Raw genomic sequence first — 14,880 nt, 5'->3', positions numbered from 1 at the left:
GTCGCAGAGTGTGACCCTGCATCCGTAACCACCAAAGGCTTAGCTGCCAACACTGACCTCCCCATTGAGGGTTCTGACCCTGGTGCAGGTGGGTCGGACAGAACAGAATCCCTCCCAGGAACACTCACCTGCGACGGCACGTAGGTCTCATCATCCGAATCAACACCTGAGTACAGCTCGGGGGAGGTGCAGCCAGAGACACCCCTTGAGAGCACGACCTGCAGCAGTTGTGGGTTCTCACCCACCACCACACCAGGTCCCTCACTGGTGGTCGGTCGGCCCTCAGACCCCTCCTGGGTCTGCACCATCTCCACAACCCCAGCAGTATCAGGTGCGTCTTCCCCTGAAAAGACATAAAAGCAAACAAATGGAAACAGGCATTAGCACCATGGCACACAATGAGGGCTGAGAAGCAACAGAACCAGTACTTGATTGACACATGTCCCACATGACTAAAACCCTCCCATGCATGCACCCTCACTGCGTATGAAGGGTAGGCAAATGGCACACACTGATGACACCAAGGTGGAAGATGAACACATTTTCTGCATGCTGCCTAGCAGTGGCATCACACATTGGCCTGTGATTGCCAGGTGAAATACACATGCCATCACACAGATGGCATGTACCATTGCTATTGAGTGAAGATGGAGAGGAGGGCAGCACTTATTCATTCAGTCCAGTTCCCTCATGTAATAGCTTTTCTAATTCAAACAGGTCTGATTTTTCACCTGGAGCTGCCAGTCCAAAATGGTCCGATTGCACAGGGACAGGTCTAAACAAATGATATCCAGGTAACAAAGTCACTGCACTTTACCATAGCCATGTCAGACATGTGACTAGAGGACTGAGAAATGCCTAGTAAAAGTGGTGGAATGCAAACAATCTGCCTGAATGAACAGAGAAAAATAAGCAACAATGTTGTGGCAAGGTGACACTTCAAGGGCAACTGGCGTGCTGTTGGGCTAGATGTCTACTGTTGGCAGAAGGGATACTGCTATGGCCAAATGCTGCTGCACAGAATGTATTGCATGAAGCACATGGGTGTCCCAAACGACTCAGGCGCACACACCCTCACCTGGCACACAAACAGAAGCCCTCACACACACACCATGCACATGGATGACACACACATGCATGTGCACTCAGCGGACAATGCCTCATAATCAGGCAGATCTCCCACGCCTTGGATCTGTTCCTCCGTGACGTAGGTCCCAGCGACTGACTCATGTGGAGTGAGTTCCATGTCTTCTACTGGAGACCCACCTCCAGTCACTAGAGTTGCGGCATGACTTGAGGCCAGCTTATTCTTTGCCCTGCGCTTTAGGTCATTCCAGCGCTTATAGCAATCATTGGCTGTGCGCCTCACGATTCCAAGGGCACTTACGATGTCCGCAACGGTCTGCCAGTGTGCCTGGCGTTGTGCAGGTGTGGTCTTGGATCCTGCAACAATGACCATTTCGTTATCATGTGCGGACACATACTCGACAAGTGCATTCAGTTCAGCATCCGTGAAGCTGGGCTTCCTCGACGGGCCGGACTGTGTAGCCGTGTCTGGGGCATCAGCCTGTGCCAGACGAGCACTCTTCCTCTTCCGCTTGGAAGGTGGTGGTGATCCTGAGTGTCCTACGCCGCTCTGGACACTAGGGGCAGGAGCCCTGGTGGACTCTGTATCAGGAGTGTGGGATTGCACACTCAGCATGGGAGTTGGTGCAGGCATTGGCTCAAGTGTAATGGTGTCAGGGGGAATGTCAGCAGGATGGACTAGGACCGACACTGTCCTGGCTGGGTGTATGAGAGCTGGGGTGGATGGAGCCGCAGCTGCCCCTGCAGCCTCTCCACCCTGCCTACTTGGGGCAGCAGATGACCTTGCTGCCCCTGATCCACGTGGCCTGATGACATCAACGTGCACCAGCGCACGTGTCATAGGCCTGCTGACCTGGAAGTCAGCCATGGAGTCAGCCAGGTCTGGTGCCACAATGGGCTGGTCCAACAAGGGCTGAGCATGGATGGTGTCAGCCACATCATCCTCAACCAGGTGGGGTGAGGGGGGAGATTATGGGTGCCCTTGACTGGTCCTCCACACATGGGGGGACAGGGTCACCCTGCAAGTAACAACCACGTCCCCTACCGGATCCACCACGGCCACCACTTGTGGCTCATCCACCTTTGCCACCCTTACGGATTCCTCGCCTCCCAACCATGGCACTGATGTTAATGTGCGTATGCGAGTGGCTGTAAACTATTGTCCTGGGCAATTGGGGGTCAACGGGGTTGGGTACCAGATGGTAATTGTACCCTAGTGCTCTAGCAAGGCTGAATGTGACCCCTGGGGAAAGATGACGGGTCACGCAACACACAGGAAGCCCAAAAAAGGGAGATGACGTGCACGCAACCCCTCCTAGACCACGTGTGCGGAAAAAAAAACCTGCACTACGCTGTGGCACCCAGTAACACAAGAATGAACGTATGCGTGTCACACGCAGCCTAGAATGACCTCTGAAGGTGTAGGCTACACACGGGGCAAGCACAGATGTTAGATACGTGCGTGACTCACCGTCTGCCAGGAAAAAGAGCGTGAAAAAGAAGCGCGTGTGCGCGTTGGCAACACCCCCGCCAAAAGAAGAATTGTACGCTGTCTGAGGAGACAGGACAACAGTAGAAGGGAACGCTGTTTGAGGGAACAGGCCCAGGAAAACCAGAAAAAAAGAAAAAAGAGAAAAAGCTGTCAGAGGTAACAGGGAGTACGAACTTGAAACGCTGTGAAGTAAATCGCGTGTGAAACGACAAGAAGTACAGATTTCACCCACTCGCTCTCCACGAAAAGCACGTACAAGGAAATGGTGTTCTACATGTACCTTTTATGCAGGCCCACACGTCCAGCGTCACTTCCGCATGTACGCGCTACGGCCATTTCCACCAGTTACACGCTTTGTCAATTCCGCGTGTATGCGCTAGGGCCATTTCCACCAATTACACGCTTTGTCACTTCCCCGTGTACGCGCTAAGGCCATTTCCACCAATTACACGCTTTGACACTCGTGTCTTTCATTTTTTTAACACGCAACATTTCAAACGTGTGCCATATTCAACGTGCACGTGACTTCATAGATGCGCATACGCTGGTGGCCTTTGGGCCAATGAATGTACAGACGTGTGCTGACGCGCTTACGCGCTAAGGGCCTTTCCTCGAATTACACGCAGACGTGCTGGTTTTTCACGTGCAAAATCACTCCGTATATGCTGGCCACGCGTTCACACGCGGAAGACCGCGCTCCTGCCCAGAAGGCCGAATAACTGCCCCCCAGAGCCCTGAGCACGCTCCCACCTGCCATCTGCTGCTGCCTGACTGCCTGCTGCCCACGTGCCCTGACATTTGCTGCCTGCACATCAGCCAGGGGTGCTGTTGCTGTGACCACCCCTGCTGGAACCGAAGACTTCCGACTGCTTTTCCATCGCCCCACAGCCCAGCCCCAGGACCCAGTTGCCCACCCACTCCTGCCTCTGGGGTTGCCATGTCGGGCACTGCAACATCTGGCACCAGTGGCAACCCCCGGCCAAGGAGGCATAGGGGCACCAGCTTCACTGCCACCGAAGTTGGTGTCCTGGTGGAGCATGTCCTGGGGCAGTATGATGCCCTCTTCGGAAGGTTGCGCGCCGACAAGGAAGAACGGACTCGGATCTGGATGGACATCGTGACTGCCATCAACGCGGAGGAGGTGGCAGTCCGCGACTACGAACGTGTCAGGAAGCGCTGGGAGGACTTCAGGTCCAGGACCCTCAACAAGGCCCGGCGCCTCCTGAAGGCAGCGGATGCTAAGGGGCGCCGGGGCCACTTGTCGGAAGATCAGATGAGGGTCCTGGAACGCATATCCCCAGCGCTCCACGTCCAGGTCCTTGAGAGGCAGACCCGTCTGGAGTCGAGCGGTAAGTGTACATGCATACTGATTGTAAGCTGTGCGTGTGGTGTGCCAGGAGTGTGCAGGTTGAACATGTATTTTTATGTGGGCAAGTAGGGGGGGTGTACAGGGCCGTGAGGGTGACACATGCGAGGGGTCTCATGTGTGACACATGGATGGTGCTTGTGTGTGTGGGCTTGCATGGCACAGGATGTGGAGGATGATTGTCAGGTGTGACATGGATGTCGATCAGAACACTGCGACAGTTGGCGGAGGTGTACACATGCATGCAAGTTTGGTAGTGTGTGTGCATGTGTAGTGTACTCCCTATGTTGCATGTGATGTGTGGATGACCTTTGGCTGCTCATGCTGTTGTATGTGAATGGATGGTGCTGGCTGTTGCAATATGGCTGTGGTATGGCTCATGTGTGCAAGTTGAAATGACATGTGTGTTGGGGATTGTGATGCCATGTCTGAGGTTTACCAATGCCACTCATGTATGACTGTCATGTGTGTATGAGTCCATTGTACAGTGCCCTGATGCATGTGTTTTCTTTCTCCCTGTCTGCAGCGTCAACTGATGAAGAGGGCGGAGAAGGTGCTGTGGAGCACAGCGGCAGGGGTCGCACCACCAGCCGGAGACGCAAGGCCCGGATCCCCTCCCAGGTTCTGATCTCGTCGGGGAGTGAGGAGTCCGGTGCCGTGTCCCAGGCCGCAGCTGCCGAGGGAAGGTCCAAGAGGCGGAGGTTGGAGTTGGACTCCTCGGCAGCAGAAGGGGCAGCTGGGACCCCACAGGGCCCAACGGGGGAAGATGGCACGGAGTCATCCAGGTTGGTGGGGGGTTTGGAGGAGGAGGAGGCCATGCAAGCGACAGAGGCGGGGTCTGGAGGTGGGGATTCCACTGGTGCTAGTGGTGCAGTGCAGGACCAGGGACAGGAGGCAGCACAGGCCGCCGCGGAGGTGCCTGTGTGCAATCCTGTCCCTGATCCTGTCACTGCATCATCTTGCACCAGCAGGGATGCCTACGTCCAGACCCGTTCTCAGGGAGGGGATTGGCTTACAACACCTGGCCTTCCTCTCCCTGCGGATGTGGCTATCCTGCACCAGGTTGAGCCTGTCCAGGGTGGGGTGGCGTTGCGTCAACGGGCCATGCGAGCTGACCTGCAGTCTTTTCATGATGAGTCTGCACGTCTTCTCGCATGGCTCGTTGACCGCGTTGACCCACTGGGACAGCTCACCAGGGCTGGATTCCTCCGTTTCCTGGACCTTGTTCCGACCCCCTCCTCCACGGAACCCCCTATGCCCCAGTCGTCCTCCATGCCATCTTCCCACCCATGTGTCACCTGGGTGCCCTGTGGAGCTGCCTCCGACCGTGCGGCCAGACTGGTGGACAACAGATCCCTGCCACAGTCGGGAGTCGGACGTCCAGCAGGGGTGGCCACATCAACGACTGCACCCCAGCTGGAGGAGGATGTGCAGGCACCATCGGACAGGGCACAAGGACAGCAGCAGCTGCAGCAGCAGGAGGCTGTAGGTGGGAGCCACGATAGCTTGGGTCCTTCAACATCGGAGGGGCAGGCATCGGCCGGAGGGCAGGAGGACCCTGGACGGGAAGTGTCTTCCGTGTGGCAGCGGTTGGGCCACGCCATAGATGCGGAGCGGCGGCGGGCGGAAGAGGCGCGGCTTACGATGGTCAGGGCAGAGGAGGGCCCTGAGGCGGGCCGAGTGCCTCGAGGCAATCCGCAGGGAGTTGGAGGTGAACATGTCGGCGTCCCTGCGGACCCTCAGGGCCATGGAACAGGACCGCCTCCGGGACATAGACGAGGAGTTCGATGATGCCCTGGCCCGGAACACCACTAAGTGAGCCGCTGGACTGGCCCGCCGCCATTGTATATAGTTATTTAGTGATAGGTTTCCTTTATAGTTTATTTTTATTTGGAGTCGACGGACACTGCTCCACCTTTTGTATATAGTTCCATTTTAGATAGGTTTTTTGGTAGGTTTCATTTCTTCTGTTGGGATGATGGACCCTGAATACTTTGTACATAGTTGGACTTTGGATTTGGATATTTTTTTTACTATGAATATTTTTTCCCATGGAGCAATGGTTTTCTATTTCTTTTTTCCCTTCATTTCCTTTTTATGGACTTGAACTTTGGAAGAAACTTTTTTGGATTATCATTTATTGATTTTAATTTGAAAAGGGACAGCCAGCTTAATTTTGTTATTTTTTTTACTTGTGTATTTTGTTTAATTTTGATTGCCATTACTGTTGTTTTTAATACATTATTTGGATTTTTTCATTCTTCAATGTGTGGTTTCATCTCATTGTTTTCATGCATGTCATGATATGGGTTTTCAGGTTCACTTGCAACCATTGTGTGTGTGTGTGAGACACATGTGTTGATTTACATTGTTTCCATTGGTGTAGTATCATGGGCGCATGTAATACTTGGTTGTGTCTTTGGGCTGTGGTGGCTGGCCATGAGGCCCATGCTTGAGGATTGTCAGGGCCTGTGGGCAGGGGGACATGAGTGGGGGCCTGGTGGAGGCTGCCCCTGCACTGCTGGGGGGTGGGGGTGGGTGGGAGACATGAGTGGGGGCCTGGTGGGGGCTGCCCATGGTGGCTGGGGGGTGGGGGTGGTGGGAGACATGGGTGGGGGCCTGGTGGAGGGTGCCCCACACTGCTGGGGGGGTGGGGGTGGTGGGAGACATGAGTGGGGGCCTGGTGGAGGCTGCCCCTGCACTGCTGGGGGGTGGGGGTGGTGGTAGACATTGGTGGGAGCCTGGTGGGGGCTGCCCATGGTGGCTGGGGGGTGGGGGTGGGTGGGAGACATGAGTAGGGGCCTGGTGGGGGCTCCCCATGGTGGCTGGGGGGTGGGGATGGTGGGAGACATGGGTGGGGGCCTGGTGGAGGGTGCCCCACACTGCTGGGGGGATGGGGGCGGTGGGAGACATGGGTGGGAGCCTGGTTGGGGCTGCCCCTGCACTGCTGGGGGGTGGGGGTGGGTGGTAGACATGGGTGGGAGCCTGGTGGGGCTGCCCATGGTGGCTGGGGGGTGGGGGTGGTGGGAGACATGAGTGGGGGCCTGGAGGAGGCTGCCCCTGCACTGCTGGGGGTGGGGGTGGTGGTAGACATGAGTGGGGGCCTGGTGGAGGCTGCCCCTGCACTGCTGGGGGGTGGGGGTGGTGGTAGACATTGGTGGGAGCCTGGTGGGGGCTGCCCATGGTGGCTGGGAGGTGGGGGCGGGTGGGAGACATGAGTAGGGGCCTGGTGGGGTCTCCCCATGGTGGCTGGGGGGTGGGGGTGGTGGGAGACATGGGTGGGGGCCTGGTGGAGGGTGCCCCACACTGCTGGGGGGATGGGGGCGGTGGGAGACATGGGTGGGAGCCTGGTTGGGGCTGCCTCTGCACTGCTGGGGGGTGGGGGGGTGGTAGACATGGGTGGGAGCCTGGTGGGGCTGCCCATGGTGGCTGGGGGGTGGGGGTGGTGGGAGACATGAGTGGGGGCCTGGAGGAGGCTGCCCCTGCACTGCTGGGGGGTGGGGGTGGTGGTAGACATGAGTGGGGGCCTGGTGGAGGCTGCCCCTGCACTGCTGGGGGGTGGGGGTGGTGGTAGACATGGGTGGGAGCCTGGTGGGGGCTGCCCATGGTGGCTGGGGGGTGGTGGTGGTGGGAGACATGAGTGGGGGCCTGGTGGAGGCAGCCCCTGCACTGCTGGGGGGTGGGGATGGTGGTAGACATGAGTGGGGGCCTGGTGGAGGCTGCCCCTGCACTGCTGGGGGGTGGGGGTGGGTGGGAGACATGAGTGGGGGCCTGGTGGAGGCTGCCCATGGTGGCTGGGGGGTGGGGGTGGTGGGAGACATGGGTGGGGGCCTGGTGGAGGGTGCCCCACACTGCTGGGGGGTGGGGGTGGTGGGAGACATGGGTGGGAGCCTGGTGGGGGCTGCCCATGGTGGCTGGGGGGTGGGGGCGGGTGGGAGACATGAGTGGGGGCCTGGTGGAGGCTGCCCCTGCACTGCTGGGGGGTGGGGGTGGTGGTAGACATGGGTGGGAGCCTGGTGGGGGCTGCCCATGGTGGCTGGGGGGTGGGGGTGGGTGGGAGACATGAGTGGGGGCCTGGTGGGGGCTGCCCATGGTGGCTGGGGGGTGGGGGTGGTGGTAGACATGGGTGGGAGCCTGGTGGAGTGTGCCCCTGGATGCTGGGGGGTGGGGGTGCAGGGGGACATGAGTGGGGGCCTGGTGGAGGCTGCCCCTGCACTGCTGGGGGGTGGGGGTGGGTGGGAGACATGAGTGGGGGCCTGGTGGAGGCTGCCCATGGTGGCTGGGGGGTGGGGGTGGTGGGAGACATGGGTGGGGGCCTGGTGGAGTGTGCCCCAAACTGCTGGGGGGGTGGGGGTGGTGGGAGACATGGGTGGGAGCCTGGTGGGGGCTGCCCATGGTGGCTGGGGGGTGGGGGTGGGTGGGAGACATGAGTGGGGTCCTGGTGGAGGCTGCCCCTGCACTGCTGGGGGGTGGGGGTGGTGTTAGACATGGGTGGGAGCCTGGTGGGGGCTGCCCATGGTGGCTGGGGGACGGGGGTGGGTGGGAGACATGAGTGGGGGCCTGGTGGGGGCTGCCCATGGTGGCTGGGGGGTGGGGGTGGTGGTAGACATGGGTGGGAGCCTGGTGGAGGGTGCCCCTGGATGCTGGGGGGTGGGGGTGCAGGAGGACATGAGTGGGGGCCTGGTGGAGGCTGCCCCTGCACTGCTGGGGGGTGGGGGTGGGTGGGAGACATGAGTGGGGGCCTGGTGGAGGCTGCCCATGGTGGCTGGGGGGTGGGAGTGGTGGGAGACATGGGTGGGGGCCTGGTGGAGGGTGCCCCACACTGCTGGGGGAGTGGGGGTGGTGGGAGACATGAGTGGGGGCCTGGTGGAGGCTGCCCCTGCACTGCTGGGGGGTGGGGGTGGGTGGGAGACATGAGTGGGGGTCTGGTGGGGGCTTCCCATGGTGGCTGGGGGGTGGGGGTGGTGGGAGACATGGGTGGGGGCCTGGTGGAGGGTGCCCCACACTGCTGGGGGGGTGGGGGTGGTGGGAGACATGAGTGGGGGCCTGGTGGGGGCTGCCCATGGTGGCTGGGGGGTGGGGGTGGTGGTAGACATGGGTGGGAGCCTGGTGGAGGGTGCCCCTGGATGCTGGGGGGTGGGGGTGCAGGGGGACATGAGTGGGGGCCTGGTGGAGGCTGCCCCTGCACTGCTGGGGGGTGGGGTGGGTGGGAGACATGAGTGGGGGCCTGGTGGAGTCTGCCCATGGTGGCTGGGGGGTGGGGGTGGTGGGAGACATGGGTGGGGGCCTGGTGGAGGGTGCCCCACACTGCTGGGGGGGTGGGGGTGGTGGGAGACAAGGGTGGGAGCCTGGTGGGGGCTGCCCATGGTGGCTGGGGGGTGGGGGTGGGTGGGAGACATGAGTGGGGGCCTGGTGGAGGCTGCCCCTGCACTGCTGGGGGGTGGGGGTGGTGGTAGACATGGGTGGGAGCCTGGTGGGGGCTGCCCATGGTGGCTGGGGGGTGGGGGTGGGTGGGAGACATGAGTGGGGGCCTGGTGGGTGCTGCCCATGGTGGCTGGGGGGGTGGGGGTGGTGGTAGACATGGGTGGGAGCCTGGTGGAGGGTGCCCCTGGATGCTGGGGGGTGTGGGTGGGTGGGAGACATGAGTGGGGGCCTGGTGGAGGCTGCCCCTGCACTGCTGGGGGGTGGGGGTGGGTGGGAGACATGAGTGGGGGCCTGGTGGAGGCTGCCCATGGTGGCTGGGGGTGGGGGTGGTGGGAGACATGGGTGGGGGCCTGGTGGAGTGTGCCCCACACTGCTGGGGGGGTGGGGCTGGTGGGAGACATGAGTGGGGGCCTGGTGGAGGCTGCCCCTGCACTGCTGTGGGGTGGGGGTGGGTGTGAGACATGAGTGGGGGCCTGGTGGGGGCTGCCCATGGTGGCTAGGGGGTGGGGGTGGTGGGAGACATGGGTGGGGGCCTGTTGGAGGGTGCCCCACACTGCTGGGGGGGTGGGGGTGGTGGGAGACATGAGTGGGGGCCTGGTGGAGGCTGCCCCTGCACTGCTGGGGGGTGGGGGTGGTGGTAGACATGGGTGGGAACCTGGTGGGGGCTGCCCATGGTGGCTGGGGGGTGGGGGTGGGTGGGAGACATGAGTGGGGGTCTGGTGGGGGCTGCCCATGGTGGCTGGGGGGTGGGGGTGGTGGTAGACATGGGCGGGGGCCTGGTGGAGGCTGCCCCACAGTGCTGGGGGGTGGGGGTGGTAGTAGACATGGGTGGGAGCCTGGTGGGGGCTGCTCATGGTGGCTGGGGGGTGGGGGTGATAGGGGACATGAGTGGGGGCCTGGTGGAGGGTGCCCCACACTGCTGGGGGGTGGGGGGTGGGAGACATGAGCAGGTGTGCAGGGTAGTCCCCTGTTTTGTGGGCTGCCTGCAGGGGCCGTGGAGGGTGTACAGGGAACACCTGTGAGGACCCACCCAGCTTCCCGCGCACCCTTGTAATACACGTACCCAGCTAAATCGCGTGTGATAATTCCCGCGCACCCCTGTAATACACGTACCCTGGCTAATCGTGTGTAAAACTTCACGCGTACCCCTGTCATACACGTACCCAGCCAAATCGCGTGTGATAATTCCGGCGTACCCCTGTAATACACGTACCCTGGCTAATCGAGTGTAAAACTTCACGCGTACCCCTGTCATACACGTACCCAGCCAAATCGCGTGTGATAATTCCCGCGTACCCCTGTCATACACGTACCCTGGCTAATCGCATGTAAAACTTCCCGCGTACCCCTGATATGAACGTTACCCGCTTTGCGTTCCTTGTTTGGCAGCCCTGTAAACTGGTCCAGGGTTAGCGCAGCCCTTTGCGATGATTTAGCGATTTTGATGGCTTTTCCTTGCGCGAGGGCTTTCTTGGGGGCGTTACTGGCGCTGCTGCAGGGTCGCTGCGATACTCTGCGCCACGGCTGGTTTGGGAGCCTAAAATCCATGAATACGTGTGCGCGGAAATCGGTTTTGGCGCACGCGCCTGGCGCAGGCAATCGCACGCGGACACTCTGCGCCAGCCGCTTGCGACACTTTTCTGCAAAATTCTATGAATTACCCTGTAAATGGTTGCAGATAACCAGATGGGAGTTATTGCAGATGATCAACACGACCATAAAAGGATTCAATGCGATTAAGGAAGAGTTAAGAGCCATCCGACTGATGACTCTCCAGAACAGATATGTCCTTGACATGATCACAGCCATGGATGGAGGAGTTTGTGCAAAAATTGGAGAATCATGTTGCACATTTATACCTTCTCACGATGAGGGAAATGGAACTTTAACCGAAGCCATAGGCATGCTGACGAAGCTGTAGAACCAGATGATCGACGAAGTTGATGATGACAGCTGGTTTGGATCACTATTCTCGTGGGTCCCACAATGGATGGCAGACATATTCAAGTTCCTGGGAGCCCTGCTAGTGATGATATTACTAGGATTTTGTGTTATCAAGATAATAATCTCTCAGTGCCAGAAAACTGCGAAGAAAGCCATAGGGATGAAGATCATGATTGATGTCAAGCCAGGATGGAAACCTAAAGACCTGACTGATGAAGAAATAAGAGACTTTGTGAAGGCCAGTAGGCACACACCAGAGGAACAACGTTTCTCTATCCCAGAAAGCACATACATTATGTGGGAAGATGGGTTTATTGAAGCCCAAATGGACAATGTCAACTAATGAGATGGAATAAAGACGAACATGTAAGAACAGCAGAAAGCCTGAACGGAGTAATAAAGATATGGACTCCAAAGAGACACTTCTTCAAACCATCATGTACAGACCCAGAAGGAATGATCCCAGACGAGGGAGTGAAGATAAATAGAAGAATCAAATGAAATGAATCCAAAGAAGGAGGTCAAAGTGGTCGATGAATCGTCCAGAGGGGGGAGTGTAGAGGAGGTCCCAAATAAAGCCTGCAGTCCCATCGCCCATTTTGAAGTACCAGGAATGTTCACATCAAAATATGTGACGTATGATGAGTAAATAAACCAGCAGAGAGCCGCAGTAGGGCTCTGCCCAGTACCTATCAGAAGAACAACACCTATTTAAGTACCGATACCCAGAAAACCATGGACAGTAAGGTATCCATTAAGAAAACCCTAACAACAACATGTAACTGTAACCCGTAATTTATGCTCCAAGCTGTACATCTTCTTACTTTCTGCGCCCTTATACCCCAGTGTCCGGTGCGCATAATAAATACTAAACAAACAAACAAACAAACAAACAAATGAGACGAAATGAAGATTGCCTAAGTACCATCCCGGAAGAGACCAAAAAAGTCTTAATGGAAGACGAATGGTCACGTCACGAGGACCCGGACGGACACATGGATAGAAGAAATGATGACCAAAGGATGAAACTAAGAGACGAAACACCATGAGAAAAGAGATTGTGAGCTTAAAATGATAGAAAGCTATCAAAACATAAGAGAGTTAAATGTAAGCAAAATGAATACAGTCAATCAGTTTACACCTGTAAATATGCTTGTAACCGCAAGAAAGCAAAGAAACCAGTACAGCTGTCTATGCTAAGTAGAAGAATAGCGCGGCATGCGCCATTTTACATAATCTACCTCAAAACAAAGCACAGTATTATAAGTAAGTCCACTTTGCAAACAAAGCAGAATCAACCCAGGTTACTAAAGGCCAAATGATCAGAGATTCATATTCTAACAAAACGAGAAGAGACGGCTGAATCGAAACTCGCCAGATGCAACTCTTGCCAAGACAAGCCAAGGTCAAGCTAATAGAAGAGGAATAGTAGCTACATATAATTGAAACTTAAGAACAGAATATCCTGTCTCTGAAAGGTTGAGATAAGGAGGCGTAGGCAGATGGCTGAGCTAAATAAGAATCAAATACCCAAATTGAGAGAAACGAGACAAATTCACGGTGTGGGAATCACGTGACCAGCAGACCAAGAAGGAGCACGGGTTCACACCTACGCTTGACATCCGCCCAGGCAGAGATATCAGAACTTTTCCAGATAGAAGATTCAGTTACGAGGCCAACCACATTAAAATAATTGACACATAGTTGCTGAAGCGATGATTGATTGTAACCATAATTGGAGAAAGGGCGAGTAACTAGGGTGCACCCTGCACCTGGCAGACCATTCTGCATGCTGCTAAGCAAAGTGGAAGTTTATGCATGGGGTTGGTGCCAACCCAATCACGATGGACCAAATAATCTAGGGTCCTATACTTAGTAGAACCAATAGGATGTCATACTTTTAGTGACATCTACAGTAGTCATTTTGAAGGAAGGGCTTAGTTGCCCACCTGACAGTGTTTTATCCAATCCTCTCACTCCGTTACCACATACAGATATAGCACCTATATTAAAGTTACCTTTTCCTAACCAATAGAAATGCATATTAACTTTTGAGTGTTAAACGTCAGATTATGATGAGTTTTGAGTATAAATGTTACATCTTGTATGAAGTTTGTTGGAGTTGAAGCGAGACGGGCTATCGCGTCACTGCTGATTTCCATGACTCCCTGTTTTTTGTACTTGTCATTAAACAGACTCCCTTTGCCAAACCATTGAGTTGTCCTTAAAGATTGGTGTTGGAGTAATAAATCTGCACCCCCATCCATCTCAAGGGTGCAGCTATCTCGTCTTAAAGTACTTCGGAGCAAACCTCGGCTCTATGGGCCGTCCGGGGGTCTCCGGAGTACAGCGCTCTAGACACACTTAAAACATTTTGCCTTGAACCTGCTTTGTGGGGTGAAATGGCCCCTAGATGTGGGAAATTCAGAGGCCAGAGTCAGTATGAAGACTCACCAAATTGTCCGGCCTGCGCTGAAATGACATTGGACATAAGGCCTATGATACTGTAGCATAAAGGAAAGAAAGAGGGCCTAAAAACCTCAAGATGCTAGCACTGTGCGCAATACCTTTCATAAAGAAAAGACATGTGGCAATGTTTGACAAATTCATTGAGAACTGCAATGATATTTTTCCTGAAACAGCAGTCCACAGACCCCTAATGGGATGTCAGAATTGTGTTCAGCAGTGGCAGTGAAACATATGTGAAATAAATAAAATGTAATTTTGTTTTTTCCTACAAAGTGACAATCTGCAAAGCAAAATGTTCACCACAGCCACGAAAAGTGTGATTATGATTTTCATCTTTAACAGCTGTATGCAAGTGACAACTTTGTAGTGACACTTATATATGCTGAAACTGTGTGCCTTCCAAAGAGCTTATTTAAAAGTAAAATGTGAGTTAAAAGACAATTTGTGGCAGCGAGCATGAAAGTTCAGTTCCTGAAAAATGAAACTGACCCCAGCATTCTTTCCCCTGTTGCTCGCGAGATCTAAGCCTGCAACTTCAAATATCAGTGCCTTCCCTTAAAAATACATTCTTAAATACTTTTGAGATCAAATTCATGGGGTGGACCAGATAAGACAGGTCTGTTCTGCAGCCCTTGTGACCACAGGGGTCACCAAAACCCATAAAAAGTGCATTAGTTTAGTCATTAGTCCTTAAAAGGAGTAGGCTAATCTAAACACAGACCCCTCTGCATGCGTCATATGCTGGAACAGAAGAGTGAAACTTTAAAAAAAAATGGTGGGGTCCAGAGCCATGAAATAGTGGAGCTGCACATTGATTTCAATGAGAGAATTGCATTTTATAGCATACAATTGACAATGTACATCACACAACAGTCATTTTAGGATGTTATGAAAGGTGACAGTTGACCCCTTCTAACCATGCTAAAACCATATTTATGGGATAAACACAACTATAGTTATTCATGAAAATGTGATGTGGCCCTCCTTGTGTTTACCAGCGATGCGAAAAACTGCTAAAGCATGTAAATTATGATTCATATGACACCCATAAAGGGCCATCTTTTTCCATGATATGGTTCCGGAGTAAATGGAGAAAAAC

Source organism: Ambystoma mexicanum, chromosome 3q, assembly GCF_040938575.1.
Source record: "Ambystoma mexicanum isolate Mex_15411 chromosome 3q, UKY_AmexF1_1, whole genome shotgun sequence".
Taxonomy (NCBI): domain Eukaryota; kingdom Metazoa; phylum Chordata; class Amphibia; order Caudata; family Ambystomatidae; genus Ambystoma; species Ambystoma mexicanum.
The sequence above is the reverse complement of the archived record's forward strand: the minus strand, read 5'-3'. Positions refer to the sequence as shown.